General features: G+C 46.5%; 2 long non-coding RNA genes across 9 annotated transcripts; one reads left to right on the forward strand and one right to left on the reverse strand.

Moving 5' to 3' along the window:
- Positions 1-1,203: 1,203 nt before the first annotated feature.
- Positions 1,204-2,741, reverse strand: LOC129638842 (uncharacterized). The gene is made up of 2 exons (XR_008708063.1): positions 2,587-2,741; positions 1,204-1,838 (listed from the first exon to the last, which is right to left on the reverse strand). It is a non-coding gene; the product is annotated as an uncharacterized LOC129638842 (long non-coding RNA).
- Positions 2,742-3,223: 482 nt separating this feature from the next.
- Positions 3,224-15,153, forward strand: LOC129638841 (uncharacterized). Of its 8 annotated transcripts, XR_008708056.1 has the most exons (6): positions 3,224-3,575; positions 5,116-5,279; positions 8,496-8,595; positions 8,945-9,025; positions 9,573-10,982; positions 14,526-15,153. It is a non-coding gene; the product is annotated as an uncharacterized LOC129638841 (long non-coding RNA). The 8 variants fall into 8 exon arrangements; XR_008708054.1 differs by lacking the exon at positions 5,116-5,279; XR_008708062.1 differs by lacking the exon at positions 5,116-5,279 and having other exon boundaries at positions 3,237-3,575; positions 9,573-9,787.
- The last annotated feature ends 6,131 nt before the right edge of the window (positions 15,154-21,284 follow it).

Raw genomic sequence — 21,284 nt, forward strand, 5'->3', positions numbered from 1 at the left:
ACAGCATATTAAAAAGCAGAGACATTATTTTCCGACAAAGGTTCGTCTAGTCAAAGCTATGGTTTTTCCAGCGGTCATGTATGGATGTGAGAGTTGGACCATAAAGAAAGCTGAGTGCCAAAGAATTGATGCTTTTGAACTATGGTGTTGGAGAAGACTCCTAAGCATCCTTGGACTGAATGGAGTCCAACCGGTCAATCCTAAGGGAAATAAGTCCTGAATATTCATTGGACGGACTGATACTGAAGCCGAAACTCCAATCCTTTGGCCACCCAATGCGAAAAAGTGAGTCATTGCAAATGACCCTGATGCTGGGAAAGACAGAAGGTGGGAGGAGAAGGGGACGACAGAGGATGAGATGGTTGGATGGCATTGATGACTCGATGGATATGAATTTGGGCAAGCTCCAGGAGTTGGTGATGGACAGAGAGGCCTGGCGTGCTGCAGTCCTTGGGTTCGCACAGAGTCAGACAGGTCTGAGCGACTGAACTGATCTAAACTGAAAAATAACCCCTAGGTGGCAGTCTGTGTCTTTGTTTTAGTCTGTGCCTGCACAGGTGGAGAAGTTGAATGAGTACTGAATTCATTTGAGTCTTGAAATACAACAGCTTTGTATTTCATGAATCAGTGCCACGGATAAAGCATCTGCCTGGGTGTTTATTGTATTCCTCACAGGCCATGTCTCCGGCCTGGGAAGAGGAGAACTGAGGGAAAGAGAAGTCTAGATTTGGAAAGGAGAGGTGGAGGGTACCTTTCCTGTAGAGCCTACTCTGCCCACAGTGCCATCTACTAAATCTTGAGATGGACAGAGATACATGTCAGGCTGAGACAGCTAGTTTTCCTAAGCCATCCTTCTGTTGATATATTCTTTAAGAATGCATATTTTTTAAATATATCTGATGACGGGTCATTTAGAGAGGTGCCTCTGAAACTCTGTCATTTTGAGATCCTTTTTTCTTGTCCCTTCTACTCTTCTTTAGCATCCCAGAATACTTGGAGAGTTGCAGCCTCTCCCAGGCCAATACTAGGGTTCTAGTCTTATACCTGCTACTAACTTCTGGAGTGACCTTAGGCAATTCTCCTTCCCTTCTTCAGCCTCCGTTTAATCATCTAATTGATTTGCACTACGCTCCTGTAAATCAGTGCCTATTTGGATGATGGCTAATACTTGACTTCAGTGGCTCTAATAATTTATTTTTTAAATGACTTTGTTTTTGGTTGTGCTGGGCCTTCATTTTGGTTGCGCTGCATGTGGGCTTTCTCTAGTTGCAGAGAGTGAGGCTACCCTTTGTTGTGGCGCATGGGCTTCTCCCTGCAGTGGCTTCTTGCTGTGGACACAGGTTCTAGGGGCACAGGCCTCAGTAGTTGCCGCACGTGGGCTTGGTAGTTGTGGCACACGGGCTTAGTTGTTCCGCAGCATGTGGAATCTTCCTGGACCAGGGATCACACCTGTGTCCCCTGCATTGGTAGGCAGATTCTTATCCACTGTACCACCAAGGAAGCCCAGTGACTCTAGTAATTTACATTGAGCAAGATACACACACACAGATGGACACACAGAGGAAACCACGTACGTGGGTTTCCAATACCTGTTACACACTTATTAAGAGCTTCCCTTTTTTTTAGTGTCATCAGGGGAGAAGTCCAGAGGTATAGCAGGCTCTAGACACAGCGCTCCAGTTCCACTTCTCTGTGATTCCCTGTATCTGTCATCCTCCATGATTTGGCTTCACTGTCAGGCTCTTGGCAAGATGGCTACAGCAGTTCCCAGGAGTCACATCCAGATCCAACCATTTCCACAGGGAAAACAAAAGGACCAGCCCTCTGTGCATTTAGTTCTGGGGAGAGAGGAAACATTTCTTAGAAGCACCCTAGTACACTCTGCACCTCTCAATGGTCCCGACTGAATCATATTTCCATTTCTTTTACACTCGCTGACAACGGGAATGATAGAATCCTGAAGAGCTTGCACTAATCTTTTTTCCAGGAAAGGGAGTACTGAAATTAACTGTTTATTAACCCTCCTTTGTCCCCAAGTTGGAAAGATAAAATGCTTATGGTGCAAAGATGAAGTCATTCCTAATGAGAAGTATTAAACGGTCATTTTCATGATATGATTCAATAACTGCTGTCCATTTATTCTATCCCATGGGCCCTATGTATTTATGTGCAGAGGGAAAGGGGCCACCTCATGGAGATGGTAATATTATTGACCGTCCAAAGATGCTGTCATCCTTCTAGATTGACTTAAGGTATATTACCCAGGGATGGCAAGTGAGATGCAGTGTCAGGAAAGGAATAGAGTGAAATGGAAAGAGTGGTAGGCATTCATGAATTTTATTTACAGTGGTGAGCTCAGGCAGCAGGCTGTGATTCTGTTTTCTGGGTTGTCTAATGCAAACCTGGACCAGATGCTAGCCTCTGACATATGGTATTGAGTGGTTGGAAGGCTACTGGCATAATGTAGGGGAGGAAATTCAAAACTTCTGAACGTGAGAGTACCGTATTGAATCTTATGAGGGTCTACCCATTCACTGCTAACTTTGCCCTCCAAAGAAATTAAAGCATCTTTCCTGTAACCCTTACCTGGAGAAATTAGTGGGTGAGGGAAGCATCCAAAGCTTGCAAAAGCACTTCCGCTGAGACTCAGTTTGCCGTTGAGAAGTAGATGCCATTGAAATGGGCTCTCTGATTTGTAGCATATTGGAGGGGGCCAGGCATAGATGAGCCTAGGTGGTGACAGTTAACATCAGTAGCAAAGAAGATATAACATACATCTGGGGATCATCTGACATGTTATGGACTGAATTGTGCTCCCCCTCCCCATAATTCATATGTCAAAGACCTAATTCCCAATGTGACTATATTTGGAGATGGGGCCTTTAAGGATATAATTAAGGTTAAATGAAGTCATCTGGGTGGGGCCCTCTTCTGATAGAATGAGTGTCCTTGTAAGAGGGAGAGACGCTAGATCTCTCTCTCTACAAACACATAAAAGAGAGACCATGTGAAGGCACAAAGAGAAGGGGACCATCTGCAAGCCAGGAAGACAGGTCTCACCGGAAACCAATCCTGCTGGCAGTGTTATTCTTGGGCTTTCAGGCTCCAGCATTATGAGAAAATAAATGGGAGCTATTTAAGCCACCCAGTCTGTGGCATTTTGTTACAGCATTCTGAGTGGACTAAAACACGTGCAGATCTCTGGCCACAGGTAATTAACCTTGGAGGTCCCGTGAATGAAATCTACAGATCATCCACCCAGGCCAAATTTGATTTCTATAACCAAAAAGATTCTTCGGTCTGGCCAACAGAAGTGCCTGGCCTTTTAGTCACCACACTAGCCTAACAAAGGAATAGCTCACGTTCAATTCCCAGGCATGATTTATTCACACCCAGAGTCCTTAGAATAGAGGATGGTCAGGTGAATCCTTTGTAACACTTGTGAAACTTCCTCTTGGCCTCGCCCCAAAGTACCTGTACCAGTTAACCCTGGCAACTTACAGAGGGAAGCAGGATAGCCACACACCTTCCAGAGGCTAACTGGAAACTGCCTTTCAGGCAAAACTACTGCTAAGGTAAGGGATCCAGGACACCCCCGCAGTAGTACCTAGCACAGAATGGAGGGAGTGCTTTTGGAGGTTAGGAAAAAAGGGTTCTTCTCGGAGGTTGAAACTCAGCAGGCTCAGGGAGACCCTGACCCCCTCCTCTGGGATTATTCTACCAGTTCCCAGGAACACTTAGCATCAGGTAACATCTGCACACTGCTTAGAATATGCATTTTTTGTAATTGTGGTTGATGTCACGCCTGAAGGAATCCGAACTGCCCTGATAAAGCCAAGGACCCTCTCAAAAGGGACATTTTGGCCTCCATTTAGAATCCACCAAACCAAGCCTAACCCCTTCTTTTGTATGAGGTTTGCCCATATTATAAAAACTTGAGAATATTAAGGACCTTTTATGTGTGTTTGTGTGCGTGAGTGTGCACACACTGTTGGAGACTACTTCAGTGTGAACACTCAAGGCCTGGGCAGAGTGAGCAGCATCCAGGAGTTGGGCAGGCAGGCAAGTTGGGTGGGTCACAGGCCCACACCTGACCCTGGGTGGGGATGCCAGGATGGGGTATGCCAGGCCCACGAAGGGAAGGACCAGAAGGATGGCCCAGGTAGGCAGATCCCCCAAGACATCTGCAGGCCTCCCTAAGCCAGGTGGTGAGGGCTCAGGCAGGCAGGGTTGAGGCCTGGCCCCAGGGCCCCTGGAGGGCTCCACTAGGGGCTGCCAATCGCTTGGGGCCTCCCTGAGCAGCTGCTGGAACTCAAGATGTGTCTGCCAGCTAGATTCAAGCACTCCTGGAGGCGGCCAGGGAGGTGGTCATTCCTCTCCTCCAGGTGGTCCAGGCAGGTGTTGACCTGGTCCAACACGGGGATGATGGCTGCCTGAACTGCTTCTCGGGTGAAGCCGTCGACCTTGCCTTCTGTGCTGACATCCACAGGCCCACCCTGTTCCACTGGCCATGAGACCTGGTGGGCTTGTGCAGGCACAAGGCTCACATGGCCTTGGAGTGAGGCGGCGCAAGTTGGGCGCGCGGCAGCTGAGGCAGGGAGGGCGGAGGGCAGTCATTAAAACCTTGTGCTCATTGAAATCATCCTCCTGGGGAAAAGAAACCAAGAGTGTCACAGTCTGTCCTGATTGAAGATGTGCCCGCTGGGTGGGTGGGCTCGGGTCTCTCCCCGATTATTCATAAAGATTTTATAGGCTGTGGGTGTCCGCAACTCACATCTTGCCATCCCGGTCTAGGGGTCCCCCAAAGCTGCAACGTGTCACCTCCTGCGCAAGGGGTTCCTCAGGATGCAGATGTCAAAGAAAGTTCTCTGTTCTCTTATCAGAGCTGGAATGTACCTCTTTATCTCAGTATTATTACCTACTTGTGTTAAAGAATGACTTATCCATTAAGATGTGAGCTACCCGACTAAGCTATGCAAGTCCAAGTCAGCAGGCAGGAGAGAAACATGCTGAGATTTGGATGTGGGGGAGTAGGTCTTCTTCTCATCTGTACTCCTAATACAGGATTGGCAGGTATTAATTAATTAATCAATTGACACATTTTGTGTTTTATAGGAGACCAAGGGATATTGGGCCTGGGGAAGACTTGAGAGGAGTGTGCATATTTTTTTTTTTCATTTATTGAGGGCTTTTTTAGGCCGGGCTGTATGTATCTCCCACACAAGCATTGCTGTGAGGATAAATGTGGTGATGAATGGTCATCTATTTCTATGTGGCTGGTAAGTGTCAGGGCTATCCTAATGTTCTGTTGCTTCCTCTAACCTCTGTGCTCCATCTGGTTGTATCTCTGAAGACACTGAAATCATCTTCTGCACCTTCTGAGGGATGCAGAGTTAAGACTGGGTGTGGAAGTTTGTTCCCATCCTTTTCTTCCGGAATCCACCTCATAATGGTCTCTGCTCACCCTGCTGGAATAGACTGCTCCAGGAAACCTCCTGACTTCAGAAATTTCCAGGCAGAGACAGACTCTCATCTCCTGTCTACTGCCCCATGCTCCCTGGCCACTGGAGAAAGAGCTATGAGGTTCAGAAGGAGCGAATCACCCTCCTTATCAATAGAGGAAGTAAAACGGGGTTATCCTTATGGGAATTGCAGAGATTTGGGCCACCATCCAAGACTTCAAAAAGCACTTGTTATTCCTACCACACCCAGGCTAATGTGGATCCACAGCTAAAACAAGCTCTCCATGCTAGTAGGTCAGCCTCTTGGCTCTTATCATGTAGCAGATCCTGTTGTGCCCAAAACGTTTAGGGTGAATGGCTATGCTTGCTGTGTGGAGCATGTGGCAAGAATTGTAGCTCAGGCTGCTAGGAGGTAATATCCACTATGAACCAGGAACCCATTTATGCTGTTGTTTCTCCCATTGCCAAGATCTGCAAGTTTCAGAACAGAGGGGCAGAAACAAAGGTGGTGTCTCTCATAAATAAATCTGACTCATCTGCAACAGTTGTACTTTGTGTGCCTGCAAGTCTGATCTCTGCTGGTTTAGAAGTTCTCGTTCCCTAGAAGAAGCACATCTAGTATGCAGCAAAACAATGGTTCCACAAAATGTGAAGTACACTCTTAGTTCCTGGAGCCACTCAAAACAGGTGGTTATGGTGTTCATTCTTTAGAATGAGAACAGGGAGGAATACAAATGAGACTCATCCAGAAACACCCTCACAGATACAACCAGAAATAATGTTTAATTTGGACGCTCCATGGCCAGGCAAGTTGGCACATAAAATTAGGCATCACAGTGTGTAGGGCAACATCATGGACTGCTGCATAACACTGCACACCACGAAGCCTCAAATGATCTTTCCCATGGGAGGGACACTGCTAGCATTAGATCACCTTTCCTAGGAGCACTGTGCACTGTGACCATGCAGTCCAGCTAAGGGACCCCGTGCCTATGTGGTCCACACACCATGTAGAGTGTAGATGAGTTAAACACTCAAGGCAGTCAAGCCTAGGGGAACTGCGCCTTCTTATTTGTACAATTCACAAATTGTGAGCAGGTGCAGAAATCTCTCAGCAAGAGGCCTCCTGGAAGGAAGGGGGCTTCCAGTCTCACTTTGGATAACTGTGAAGCTTAATGACATTTGCAGCGGAGATATGAAATCCTCATATCTTTCTTCCTATAGCAATAGGAGAAATAACTCTTGTGGTTGGGGGTGGGAACATGAATTCAGGAAAAAGTTAGGGAAGTGATTTATGCCTGGGCCTTGTAGGAAGGACAAGATTTTCACAGATAGAAAAGCAGGAAAGGATATGAAATTCCTGAAAACGGTCGTACCAATCCTAGCAAGCTTCTTAGAGTTAGCCTGTTGTCAGTGTTCCCTGGTCTTCCCCAAATGTCTGCAACCTGAACTGACTTGCAAAATATCCAGGTGCAAACCTTGGGTCCCACACAACATGCACAGCCCAGTACTATCTGACCCCAGGGCTCAGAAACAAGTCCTCTGCCTCTCTGCTCTGATACATCTCCATGTCCCTATCTAATATGAAGAACTCACATTTTGCCTGGAAGGAGTAAAACTTGGAAGGCTTCCTGGCTGCTAAGTCACACTTCAGTCGTGTCCGACTCTGTGCGACCCCACAGACGGCAGCCCACCAGGCTCCCCCGTCCCTGGAATTCTCCAGGCAAGAACACTGGAGTGGGTTGCCATTTCCTTCTCCAATGCATGAAAGTGAAAAGCGAGAGGGAAGTCGCTCAGTCATGTCTGACTCTTTGCGACCCCATGGACTGCAGCCTACCGGGCTCCTCCGCCCATGAAATATTCCAGGCCAGAGTACTGGAGTGGGGTGCCATCGCCTTCTCCAAGGCTTCCTGGAGGGGGACGTAACTGATCTAGGCACGGGTAAATGGAATGTTCATGCTTTCCAAAGTCTAAGATGACAAGAAACAAGGCACAAGGTATATGCAAAGGCCTAAGAAGTAGAGCTAGGCCTTCAGGGATGGACACAGATATAGCAAGACATAGGAATAGGAGCAGAGATTTCATAACGTCAGCTGGGCCTTGGGAAATGGACAGTTTCCCCCCAGTAGACCTAGCTGAGAGGAATGGCCATTGTCCCCGTCAATCATCGCAGGCCCACCAATGACGATGTTGGGAGGCGGGGGCGTGAAAGGCGGAAGAAGCCCTAGCACGTGCCTAAGCTCCTGACTGTCTGGATTGTGCTATGGGGCTTCCGTAGACCGTTTTCCTCGGTTAGGATTTAACATGGCGGCTCCCTTTCCGGAAATGGCAAAAGTGTAAGTTTTACTAACTTTATTCATATTTGGCTGTCTGCGGTGTGAGTGGAGAGTCGGGTAGATGGTGTGTCCTGATGGACACTTTGACAGACGTGTCTGCGGGCTCTTGGGTGGATGGCGGAGAAGAGCTCTCCGGCACTTCCGGGTTTGGTGTTGGGCATTATTGTAACGGCATGCTGAAACGTGAAGAAGATTTTCTTGGTTTAAATGTGGGTCTCGGAGCCTCCTTCCCAGTTATAGTCTTAATGCTTTGTAGTGTTTGCGGCTTAAAGAGAGGGAAGGGCGGGTGCGTTTGGCTGGGTGGGTGGGGGTGCCGGACAGTCTGACTGGTGACTGGCGGCCGCCCTGGAGCTGATTCGGCTTTCTCTTGCAGGGCGTTTGGGGTGGATATATCGTTGCCGGGGATTGGTTCAAATGTTGATCTTGGCCATTTTTGTGACCTTTCTTCACCATTGAGGGTATTTCTGTTATTTTCCACGTGAAACGAGACAGTAAGGCTCTGAGGGACCGCGTGCGGTGTTAGGACAGCTGACGGCCCTTGGCTGCCTTGGTGTTTTGTGGATAAGGGAAAGGGGAAGTTTGCCCCAGCCACTCATGTTACGAGCTTGCAACTTACCTAATTTTCCTGCCGCTGTGTTAGGCTGTCCATCTGTAAGCAAGTCTCCTTGGAGGTCTGCATAATCACTGTTTCCTTCAGGACCTGTGATGGAAAAATCTAGTACTGGCCAGCCGATGGGCGTGTAATGAGAAGAGAGTGGACCCGGAATTAGCCACATCTGTCCAGACCTGCCAGATGAGTAAGTGCAACCTTATGTTATGTGGGGCCACAAATGCTGGGAGGAGGGTAGCATCCATCCCATCAGCTGTAAGATTATTTAACATGGTGTTGAAATGTCTTCCCTGAGTGTCTAAGATCGGAACTTCCAACAATGTCAGGCTCACTCCCTGAGCGCTGCTCAGACACTGTTTATAATCCATGTCTTTAACTAGTCAGCGGCATCTTTTTCCAGTTCACCATGAGTGCCATTATTACAGACGGACTGAATTTATTAGAATGTCACATTTCCAAAAAGCCTGATCTTGCTATTTTCACATCAGAGCTCTGACCTGTCTTTTTATCCTTTTGGAAAACACTTGTGATACCAGGCAGAAGCAGGCTGGACTGGATGGGATTGTGAAAAACAAACTTCAGGAATCCAGAGACTGTGGGAGTGCTGTTTTTTTCAGGTAGGGGAACATGGATTTGAATGTAATTTAAAGCCAGCTCTATTTAGGAAAGGGGAGAAAGATGAGGCCTGTACACCAAGTGAGTGGCAGAGAATGATAGTCTCCCCTCCATAAGTGGGTGGGCATTTACTTTGCAGGGGTCCTGGAGGTGTAGGCTAACAATTCAAGTAATATGCGGGTCAGTACTTCATTAAATATTTACCCTTCCACAGTTTGTCGGGCTTTTTTTTTTTTTTTTTTTTTGCTTTGCAGGTGTTGCTGAGACAATACATCGTGTTTCATTAAAAATAAATTTTATCGTCTGAGTCTGACTCTTTCTTACTGTCATCTTTGAGCCTCAATTTCCACATTTGCAAAATGGGAATCACACCTTGCTCTCAGGGATATCTCTTGTATGGTTTTTGTAAAGCACTCAGCTCACAGGAGGTACGGAGGGAATTAGTACACCATTTCCAACATATGGGAACAGAACACTGTGGCTTGATTTAGCTCGTCTCCCTACCTGTCCAGACCCCCATTTCAACCAAACGTTTGTTTCCTTTCACAGGGCCAGCAGATTTCCTCAGCTATTACTGGGCTTCTTGGAAACCAGCCTCATTAATCCTGCTATGATGCCAAGAGGTAGCCCAGCAACTCACACTTTGCCTTGCTCTGAGCCACTTTCTTTTCTGGCCATCTCTGACGCCTTATGCCGAAGCTGATGTGGCTCAGCACCAAGTTCAGGCACCAAGAAGGTGCTTGTTAACTGGCGGTGCGGAAAAGGTCTCCTCTCTTTCGTTGTCTGTATAAAGTTACTTCTTTCCTGGGCAGTGGTTAATTTGTTGAAAATGTGTGGAAGAGTTTTCACAGTTGGGGTCGGGGAAAAGCGCTAAATAGAAATGTGAGCTCTTCCAAGGTGCATTCAGAGACACTTCTAACCTCTAGTTTCATAGAAACCTCGGGCTCCTCTGTTGCTTTATTAGCACAGGTTTTATCCAGAGGGAGGCGTCACAGAACCTGAATTTCATTCACTGAAGGTAAAAAGAAAATCCACATTTCCTTGTGATTGGAAACGAAAGTGTGTAGTCTTTAGAGGGCATGTTTGAAGACTTTTTGTTCATCCCTGTAATTGGTGAAATTACTTTAAAGCTGTGAAAGACGGGGGTGGGATAGTCTCCTACTCAGTGAAAACCTGAAGCCTGAGATACTTAGAAAAACCTGTCGTAGGCCCATGTTCCTTCACCAAGTGACATGATGATGATCAAAACTGGCTTATTTCCTAGTCAAAACAGTTGTGAAACTTAAGAATAACTGTTAGGCCTTCTTCCTCTTCCATACACGCTTGTTCCCACTGCCCATCAAAGTCATCTTGGCTGACTTCATTGGAGACAGGGGTCAAGAAAGCCTAAATGGATGGTGTAATTGGTAAATCTGCTGTGTATTGGCACTTAAAAATAAGTCACAAGGTTGAGGATTCCACAAAGGTGACTCTCCAAATGGTGACAGTCTCACAAATCAGGGCTCTCATGGAAAGAGAAGGTAATCTTCTGAATTTGAGATGGGATCTGGCTTTCTGGTTCCTTCCCAGGAATTCATTCCTAGGCCAGCCATGTCACTTAGGCTCCTGAGATAGTACCTCTGAATGTCTACTCACTCGTGGGAATGTTAATGTTCTGTAAATTCTTGGTGTGAGGTATTCCTTTGGATACATACCACAAGTGGGATTGGTGGACTAGATGGTAGTTCTGTTTTTTAAGTTTTTGAGGGACTTTCATACTGTTTTCCATAGTAGCTGTACCAATTTAGTCTTGAACTAAATGAGTTTCGTGAACGGTTCTCGGCCACTTTTGATTGTCGGTTCTTTTCAGGAGAAGTACTGGAGAGATTAGGGGCTCAAAGGGGAAAGCACGCCCCTGATCAGGAAAGATGGAATGACTGACTACATACGGACCTTCGTTGGGGTTCCTAAAGCCTAGAGGTGGGGAAGGGGCTGGGAAGAGTGACCCTCTATAGAGCTGCTCTCAGAGCACAAGGAGAAAGCTGGACAGGAGGATATAGGCCCTCAATGTGAAAGGTGCATTGGACTTTCTGTGGTCAAAAGTGTCTGCTACCTATTTCTCAGTCCCTGATACTGCCTGGGATCATTGTAGCACGGGGTCTGAAGAGAATAGTGCACATCGCTGAGTGTGACGTGAGAGTGGATTACTTTCTGGCAAAGGTGAGACTTTGATGATAAAGGCTTTACCCTATGTTACAGCATCCCTCAGAATTTTGGAGTTCACTGTTAGGGATGTTCTTGTGTTCCTGCTTCAGTCTATGCACTGCCTTAGGCTGTCAAAAGCGGCTTGGGAAAGGTGAGCTTTCCCCCTCCTATACTGTGGCCTAGAGCAGTAATCTGAGAGCGTCTCCTGGGAGGCGCCCACTGATGGTCACTACACTTGGTTGAGTAGACCACTCAAGTCTTCTGCTGGGACTACCTGTGGCCATAAAGAGGCACATGAAAGTGAGCTGCTGTTGCTGGTGTGTTCTAGTGATATAGCAGCCAGACACTTCTTCCTTCCACACTCACACACCTCAGGTGCCTTGCTAAAGTCCTAAAGGAGGCGCATATTGGCAACGGCAGCATGTGGGGCGTGGGAAATGTTGAGTCTGGGGCAGAAGTTGGCGGTAGCCTGATGTCAGAGTTCTGTGCCTTTGTGCAGAGCGAGGGCACATTGGGATTCCCGAGGAGTCCCAACTCTGTAGGAATGTGGTTGGAACTTTCCACGTTCACTTTCTGCACTCTTCCACTGAGCACACTCTGCACATTGGTTGGAAGAAAGAGGTCCGATGGGTCTTATCAATGAACTGTCGATGAATCCGGGGCCATTTGCTTGTTTCGGCGCATATGCCGATGAGCCTGGATGTCCAGGAACCTCCCGAGTCAGGTGCCCCAGCTGGAGCATGAAGCCCTTGTATTCCTCTTGCTGGAGAGGGCTACACCCCCAGGCTGTGGCTGTCTCTCCCCCTGTGTGTCCGCTAGAAAGCCTTTCTAGCAGAAATGCTGGCTGCTGGTGGCTTCTCTTCCATTTGGGTCTTCCTGTTGGTGGGGGTGGCATTGCCTCAAGGGGCCTTCACTGCATTCTGAAGGAAGAAGGTGGTGTTGGTACAACAGTGGAGGGACAGCTATGCATTGTTTGTGGTGGTGTGCCACTGGAGTCGGGGAGAGGAAAGGGGAGCTCAACTTGGCGAGGGAAAAGGTCCCATGGTTTCCGCATTTCAGGGTTTTGCTTTCTCTTGATTAGGGAAATTTGGGCCCAGCAGGGCTATGAGGAGGAGGCTCTGAGAGTATAAGGAAAGACTGACAGTGGGGAGGACAACGGTCTCTGGTGTGACGACTGTGGTGGGCATTGTGGGTTCAGGGCTCTTTCTCCTGTCTCCTTTCTCCATTCTTGTGCCCTTCCTTTGGGTTAGCACAGCTGAGGGACAGAAGATAGCAATGGACCCTGATGGGTATACTATAAGAAAATACGGCTTTCTCATAAACTAGGACATTTACTATGGGAACAGGATTATTGTCCATTTTCCCAAGTGAATTGTGATTTTGTCTGCAAGTGAAGGCTTGGCTGCCTGTTCCTCGTTCTGTGTGGCCTAGACCCACGAAAAACGGCTGTTGCGGAAGGGGAGCTCTCTGTCCTGCTGTACTGTTGCTCAGTGTATAATCTAAGGGAGTTCTGAGAAGGAACTGCTGTTGCTTACACTATTGATTGTTTTTCTGCAGAGATATTTTCTGCCCTTTTCCTGTAGCTTTATGGGCTCTTGGTCACTGCTTTTGCTGCCAGGTCCCTGAAGGAACTCTCTTGGTTTGTCAAATTACCAAGAGGCTTATTTAACTTAGAGAACAGATTTGCATACATTGCAGAGAGTCAGAGATGGCAACCCATTGCCTGGAGAATCCCAGGGACAGAGGAGCCTGGTGGGCTGCCGTCTATGGGGTCGCACAGAGTCGAGCACGGCTGAAGTGATTTAGCAGCAGCAGAGTCAGACAAAGAACTGACCCGTATTCCACCGTTTTTTAGGAAAGGCGAGAAAGAATGTCTTGTCCCTTTTCAGCATGAGCAGTTTAGTTTTCCTTATTTTAGTTTCCCTTACAATGTGCTCCCCGTGAGATACCCCTGGGTATCTTCACCCTCGCTCCAAGTGCTGAATCTAAAGTCCTGGCCATAGTCAGACCTGTGCAGAGAACTTCCTCAAGAGGAACTTGTGGAAAGAGCGCCTGAAGGACAAGTAAGAAGTATGAGTGACTGCTTATCCTCTAGGAGCTTTTTACCCATACATATGTCCTCAGGGGGAATTCTCTGTGATCAGTAGGGTCACTCGGGATGAGGATTAAAACCACAAACCTTGTTTAGAGATGGTTTAAACCGCTCTGCTGATGTCAGCAGTCTGCTGGCCAGTGGAGCTGAACTTCATCTCTCACCGTCCCTTTCTCAAGTGCTCTGAAGGAGCAGAGATTTGATCTCCAGTTGGCAGAGGTCCGATTTCAGTGTCTCGTGGTGCACAGGACCTGCCTGAATACTTGGTAGGAGGCAAGGACTCAGATCTGCAGAGTTTCAGTTATGGAATTTTAGTGGGCAGCTCTGTCAAAAAGAGTGGACAGAAAGAGCAAAATCCGTGCATTCCTGTACAATGTGAATGGTCTCTTCATCCGTCTGGACTTGAATGTGCCCTCCCAGTCCACTGTGCTGACTCCAGCACACACAAAATGGGTTACTGAGCGTCGCCAGCCAGGCCACCTCACAGTTAAGATTTGGGTTGGCTTTCTGAGCTTCCTTCGCCTCTCCTTATTCATGTGCAGGCCTGCTGTCCTGCTTCTCATCAGCTTTGGAAAAGAACAGCAGTGGGCTCACTTCAGTGAATCCTAAGGAGATTCACTGGTTTACTCAGCCTCTCCCCAGCAGTCAGACAGAGCACCTTCCAGAATGCTGAAAGGCCTGTTGTAGATTTTCCTCTAGTAGATTGTCAGAGTACTGAGCTACAGGCTATAGGATATAGTTAAAGCCAGGAACCAAGCACCTGTGCATCTCCTCCGGACCCCAGAACTGATGTGTACTGGAAAGGCTAAGAGGGTAGATCTTACTCCGTCATGTTTTTATTACCAGATAACAATCAATTACGAAGGTGGAATGAAACTTCAGAGTGGATGGGTGTGTTTACGATATAGATTATGGGGATGCTTTATGGATGTAACCTATCTCCAGACTCATTAGATTGTATACATTAAATGTGTACTTTATTTTTGTATGTCACTCATTGCTCATACCTCAATGAAGGGGTTTAAAAACATAATAAAAAAGACCCTTCCGTGATCACAAATGAGTGCCCCCCTCCAAGTGTTTTTAGATTTTAGAACTGAGAGGGAAGACTGTTTCTCCTTGGGGAAATGGGTAATGCCATTTACAGCTTCTGTATTCTGGTTTTGCCTTAGTTTTTCTATGGATACATAGTATTTGCATTAGTGGTGTATAAGGTTATCCTTTAGTCCGTAGGGTTTTGAATTTCATAGAATCACAGCAGTTCTACAGAAGTCGTCAACTTCATGCGGGGGACTTCGGCTCAAGGAGTGACCCTATGACATCAGCGAGTGGTCATTTGACCAGAAATTGACTTTGGGTATTGTGCCTTTGGGAATGGCTTGGACTTTGGGTTGTTTTCATTTTCTGTAATATATGCTTTTGTGCTTACTCAAGAAATCTTTAAAAATTGTGTACCCATGGGGGCATGTCAACATGCGTGTGTGCTGTATTTGTATTCCACAGGGTGGAAGGCCCTGTCTCAGGCTCATTTGTCTCTCTAGCAGGCCTCTTTTCTCTGAGACCTTCCCACAGCCTTCTATTTTCTGTGTCACTGAGTTTCCTGGCCAAGCTACTTGGTTTGGTATACTTTTCATCTTATCCTCGTTGAGCCAGTAATACTTTTGCTATAGTTTGGGACTAGACCCGCAAGAATGAGTGAGAGCCTGCAAAGGTTCACTAGTAACCTTTTACTGCAGAGAATGTAAAAAGATACACTGTTGGGACTTCCCCAGCAGTCCAGTAGTTAAGACTCCTTGCTTCCAATATAGGGGGGAGGGTTTCAATCCCTGGTGGGGGAACTAAGATCCCACATGCTGCATAGCATGTCCAAAAAAAAAAAAAGAAAGAAAGACCTAATGCTGAGTTTCCCTGAGCTAGCCTCATTTCTGTGTCTTTAAAATGTATTTGTTGCTTAAGTTTCTTGCATTTTGTTAAATACTTGTGTTCTTCCAATAAAATCCATTTGCTTCAGAAGATCTCACTTGTATGGGTTTCTTACTCACAATGAACACCAGCATGATCAAGGAAGCTTCGGCTCTGTCATGGGCATTGTTACCTGAACCGCGGTGGAGCACTAAGCTCTGAAGGCTGATGAGTTAAGAGCAGGAACGGGTGGCAAGGGGATGGGGTGTCCAGACCATGCTAAAAGTTCCCCTCTTTGTTAAGCTCACCCCTTTGTTCAGGGAAGTATTCCCCTTAATGTTAGTCACTCAGTCATGTCCGACTCTGTGCGACCCCGTGGACTGTAGCCTGCCAGGCTCCTCTGTTCATGGGATTTTCCAGGCAAGAGTACTGGAGTGGGTTGCCATTCCCTTCCCCAGGGGATCTTCCCAACCCAGGGATCGAACCCTGGTCTCCTGCATTACAGGCAGATTCTTTACCATCCAAGCCATCTGGGAAGCCTGATCCCCTAAAGGTAGCAGGTAATCTAACACCTCCCTAAGAGAAGTGCTACTTTTAGCCACTTCATGAAGCCCATGAATGCATATTTAGGGATCATGGAGAAATCTTCTGATACTCCTAAGGGCAAGGAGAGGTAGGGTGACCAGCATGGTTTTATAGAAGATTAGTTCAGAAGTCAGTAGGACCAAACTAGAAGCAGGAAGCACACAATTAATTCCTGCTGAAGCCTGCATTAGTATCTCAGTCCCTTGTGCCTGAGACATCTTTTATTACGCCACACCACTAGGTCTTATAAAGACTTTGTAATAGCAGAATTAAATTACTAAGTGGGTAGAATTTTTTGGCATTGTTTATTCTTTAAACATATCGATACACTTTCCAGTTCTAACTGGAACTAGACATGCAATTAACTAAAATTGCAGGTCTTACATATAACTTACCATGGTTTAAACATTTCAGCAGGGCCTTTCCCGGTGGTCCAGTGGCTGAGACTCCATGCTTCCAGTGCAGGGGGCCGAAGTTCGATCCATGGCTCGGAAAATAGATTGCACATGCCACAACTAAGACCCAGCGCAGCCAAATTAAGAAATATGAAAAAAAAAAAAAAATTTTCCCAGCAAATAGCCTTACTGTGGTCAGTAACCCCCTCCCCACCCCCACAGGAAAGGAGAGTAAGACTGGCAGTGTGTTCTGCCTGTAGATCTTCTGGGTGGCTGGGTGTCATGAAGATGACACCACTCCAGTACTCTTGGGCTGAAGGTGGCAGCAATTCTGTTCTTGCCATTCAGTCTAGGGAGCCTCAAGCTTCAGTGTCTCATTTCCTGCCCGAGAGGTTCATCGGGATGCAGAGCTCAGATCACTTCTCTTTTTCTCTAACTGCAGCTGGAACTTTGTATCCCTTAATTATCCTCTCCTGCTACAGAACGCAGAGAAGGCAATGGCACCCCACTCCAGTACTCTTGCCTGGAAAATCCCATGGACAGAGGAACCTGCAAGGCTGCAGTCGATGGGGTCGCTGAGGGTCGGACACGACTGAGCGACTTCACTTTCACTTTTCACTTTCATGCATTGGAGAAGGAAATGGCAACCCACTCCAGTGTTCTTGCCTGGAGAATCCCAGGGACGGGGGAGCTTGGTGGGCTGCCGTCTATGTGGTCGCACACAGTCGGACACGACTGAAATGACTAAGCAGCAGCAGCAGCAGCTACAGAACGAGTCTAACATAAGACTGTAAGCCATCTCCCATTGGCTCTATTACAGGTCAGTGGGTATGATTTTTCCTGAGGCATTTGCATTTAGACTGCCAAACACCGTGAAATCCCACTACCATTCTGATTTTAATTGACACGCCAAGCCTGACCATCGGTTTCCATGGAGGCGGGCCCAGGGCAGGGGTGGGCGGGGCGAGAGCCAAACTGGCGCCCGCGCAGGGCCCGCCCTCAAGAGCAGATGGTTGCAAGTGCGCAGGCGCAAGGTGGAGGCGGAGCTAGGACTGGAGGGGCGGGAGAAGAGGGCTGGGGATCGGCGGAGCTAATGGCCATAAGGAGGCGGGATCAGCAACGAGGGGCGGGGCCTAGGTTTCCCCAGGCGGGCCGTGGGTGAAGGGCAGGGGCCAGGGCCCAGGACTCTGCATCTTACAGGATGGGGGCGAGGCCCTCTGCCCTTGGAGCAGAGGAGTCAGCCAGTTCCCACCCTCCCTCCTGAGCCCGCCATTCACTTGGCCATCTGAGTTCTTTGGCTTGCATGAGGTTCTGTGAACACATTTCCCTGCTTATTCATGCATCTCTCAGACAGATGATTGGCACCTACGCTGCAGATGTTGCCTGCCACATTAATGGGAAAGCCCCAAACACTAGCCAGCGTAATCCAGAGCAGCATGTTCAAAGAGTGCACCGTGACCAGGGAATGTAAGGAAGGTTGAATGATAAGAAATCTCTTAATTTTCTATATTAAAAGACTAAAAAAAAAAATAATCATCTGGTCATCTGCATCAGCTTTGAAAAGATAAAAATGAAGGGGTATCTGATGTTACCAGAGGCATTTGCTTTTAGTCTATTACCAATACCAGAAAATCAAATTAACACTCAGATCATTAAGTTACTTTCTCTGACAGCATCATCACATATATGCACATAATTCACTGTTGACTTAGGGCAATGGCACTCCAATTTCTTTCACAAGTCATGTGTTTTTATGAGACAGTGCCACAGGTCAACCTCCCTGGATACCCACAACAGCTCAACCCGAAGAGGATGTGACTCTTGTTCCAAATGAAAATAGGTAATTAACTCACCTGTTTGGAGTTGGGATTTTAGTTGAACTCTTCCTTAATATATTGCATATATATGGGAACATTTAAGGGAATCTCAGTTTTACGAATTTTATAAGTTTACTTAAAAATAGGTTGGGTATTCATGAAGGTTTTCCTCACTGACTGCTTTATTGCCCCTCCCAACTCTGTTCTTCCTCTTGTCTTCTTCCCCTTTGTAAATGAAAGTTCTTTTCTTCATATTGCCTAGGCCAAGCACCTTGGCATCCTCCTCGACTCCTCTGTTTCCTTCATGTCCCACACTAACTCCATCAGCAAATCCTCAGCTCGGCCTTCAACATATAAGCAAAGGGCTGCACATCCAGGAACAGGAGGAATTGCTGTGGCCTTTTTTTTCAGTCAATTTACCACAGTCTGTATGTGGAAATATGAGCCAATACCTAGAAGCAGAGTCCCACAAGCAGAATATGGACTCATAAAAAGACATGAGCCAGTATAAGGAAACAAAGTCAGTATGGAAGGTATGTGCTTACACAAGGTGTATGAATCCCTTCTAATCCCCTAGGGTGGACACAGAATCAAAAATGGGTGTAAAGGAAATATCTGTGGATTTGCAAAGGGTTAGAATTTCAGCTCAGTGTGCTCTCCCCATATCCTAAGAGGAGTAGAAAATAAATGGAATCTCCTTTCTACCTCCAGGAGAGTAGAGGAGAAAATAAGCATATGGTCCACAACTTGAATGTTGTGTAAAGCTGAGATGCAGGATTCGAGTTTGAGATCACTGTTTGGCATCAGTACAACTTTGTAACTGAAGGAAGAAATTTTCGCAATTGAGGTATGGGGAAATCATTCTGGCTTATATGTGATTTAGCTTGAACTTTATGCTAACTAGAGTAGCCTGTCTTATGACCTGTTTATCCTGCAGTGTACATCTGCCTTAGCCCTTAAGAAAAGAAATCATTATCCAGAAGTAAAGTATGTCCACTTTGAAGGTAGGGATAAATGCTACCCTCTCCTATGATGCTTATGCTAGTATTCCTTTAAAGATAAGTTTTTCTTCCCAGATACCAAGTTCCTGCTGATTCACTCTTGTACGTGATAATCTATCCCTTTTGAAATCTTGAAGGACTGTACCCCTGCATGTCTCTGTTTGATGGTTCTTTGTTCTGAAAAGATACAAAACTGTGATGAAAACCACGCTTCTCCATCACAGCTTCTGAGAGTTACTGATAAGTTTTTCCCTAGGCTATAGTCCTTAGTTTGGTACAAAGAAAACTCTTTTCTATTTCTATTCCTGTTACAGATCGTTTATTGGTTATTTGTGTTGACATGATTGTCCACCTGATGCGAAGAGTTGACTCATTGGAAAAGTCTCTGATGCTGGGAGGGATTGGGGGCAGGAGGAAAAGGGGACGACAGAGGATGAGATGGTTGGATGGCATCACTGACTCGATGGACGTGGGTTTGGGTGAGCTCCGAGAGTTGGTGATAGACAGGGAGGCCTGGTGTGCTGCAATTTATGGGGTCGCAAAGAGTCGGACACGACTGAGCGGCTAAATTGAACTGAACTGATGACAAATAAGGCATGGCTTGGCACCATCTGAGTTAGAATTGGTAACGTGATATGGACTAGCGTTCTGAGCAGGTTCAGAATATTGGTACTTGTTTTGGTCCCAGTATTCATAGAAAGGACAGCCTCCCCGCCCCCACCCAAAAGGACTGGTCATCACAGTAATACTTTGTTCTTTGGCAACCTCTTTCATTGGACGCACTAAGAACACTTTGAAAATACACCTCTGTGAGGTTATCTACAAGACCTTCTAGAAATAACACCCCCCAAAGATGTCCTTTTCATTATAGGGGACTGGAATGCCAAAGTAGGAAGTCAAGAAACACCTGAAGTAACAGGCAAATTTGGCCTTGGAGTACAGAGTGAAGCAGGGCAAAGGCTAATAGAGTTCTGCCAAGAGAATGCGCTGGTCATAGCAAACACCCTCTTCCAACAACACAAGAGGACACTCTACACATGGACCTCACCAGATGGTCAACCCCAAAATCCAATTGATTGTATTCTTTGCAGCCAAACATGGAGGAGCTCTATACAGTCAGCAAAAACAAGACCGGGAGCTGACTGTGGTTCAGATCATGAACTCCTTATTGGCAAATTCAGACTGAAATTGAAGAAAGTGGGGAAAAACCACTAGACCATTCCGGTATGACCTAAATCAAATCCCTTATGACTGTACAGTGGAAGTGAGAAATAGATTTAAGGGACTAGATCTGATAGACAGAGTGCCTGATGAACTGTGGATGGAGGTTTGTGACATTGTACAGGAGACAGGAATCAAGACTATCCCCAAGAAAAGAAATGCAAAAAAGCAAAATGGCTGTCTGGGGACCCCTTACAAATAGCTGTGAAAAGAAGAGTAGCGAAAAGCAAAGGAGAAAAGGAAAGATATAAGCATCTGAATGCAGAGTTCCAACGAATAGCAAGGAGAGATAAGAAAGCCTTCCTTAGCGATCAATGCAAAGAAATAGAAGAAAACAATAGAATGGGAAAGACTAAAGATCTCTTCAAGAAAATTAGAGATACCAAGGGAACATTTCATGCAAAGATGGGCTCGATAAAGGACAGATATGGTATGGACCTAACAGAAGCAGAAGATATTAAGAAGTGGTGGCAAGAATACAGAGAAGAACTGTACAAAAATTATCTTCACGACCCAGATAATAATGATGGTGTGATCACTCACACTCACGTAGAACCAGACACCCTGGAATGTGAAGTCAAGTGGGCTTCAGGAAGCATCACGATGAACAAAGCTAGTGGAGGTGTTGGGATTCCAGCTGAGCTATATCAAATCCTAATAGATGATGCTGTGAAAGTGCTGCACTCAATATGCCAGCAAATTTGGAAAATTCAGCAGTGGCCACAGGACTGGAAAAGGTCAGTTTTCATTGCAATCCCAAAAAAGGCAATGCCAAAGAATGCTCAGACTACCGCACAATTGCACTAATCTCACACTCTAGCAAAAGTAATGCTCAAAATTCTCCAAGCCAGGCTTCAGCAATATGTGAACCATGAACTTCCAGATGTACAAGCTGGTTTTGGAAAAGGCAGAGGAACCAGAGATCAAATTGCCAACATCTGCTGGGTCACTGACAAAGCAAGAGAGTTCCAAGAAAACATTTATTTCTGCTTTGTTGACTATGCCAAAGCCTTTGACTGTGTGGATCACAATAAACTGTGGAAAATTCTGAAGGAGATGGGAAT

The sequence above is a fragment of the Bubalus kerabau genome, chromosome X, assembly GCF_029407905.1.
Source record: "Bubalus kerabau isolate K-KA32 ecotype Philippines breed swamp buffalo chromosome X, PCC_UOA_SB_1v2, whole genome shotgun sequence".
Classification (NCBI taxonomy): Eukaryota; Metazoa; Chordata; class Mammalia; order Artiodactyla; family Bovidae; genus Bubalus; species Bubalus kerabau.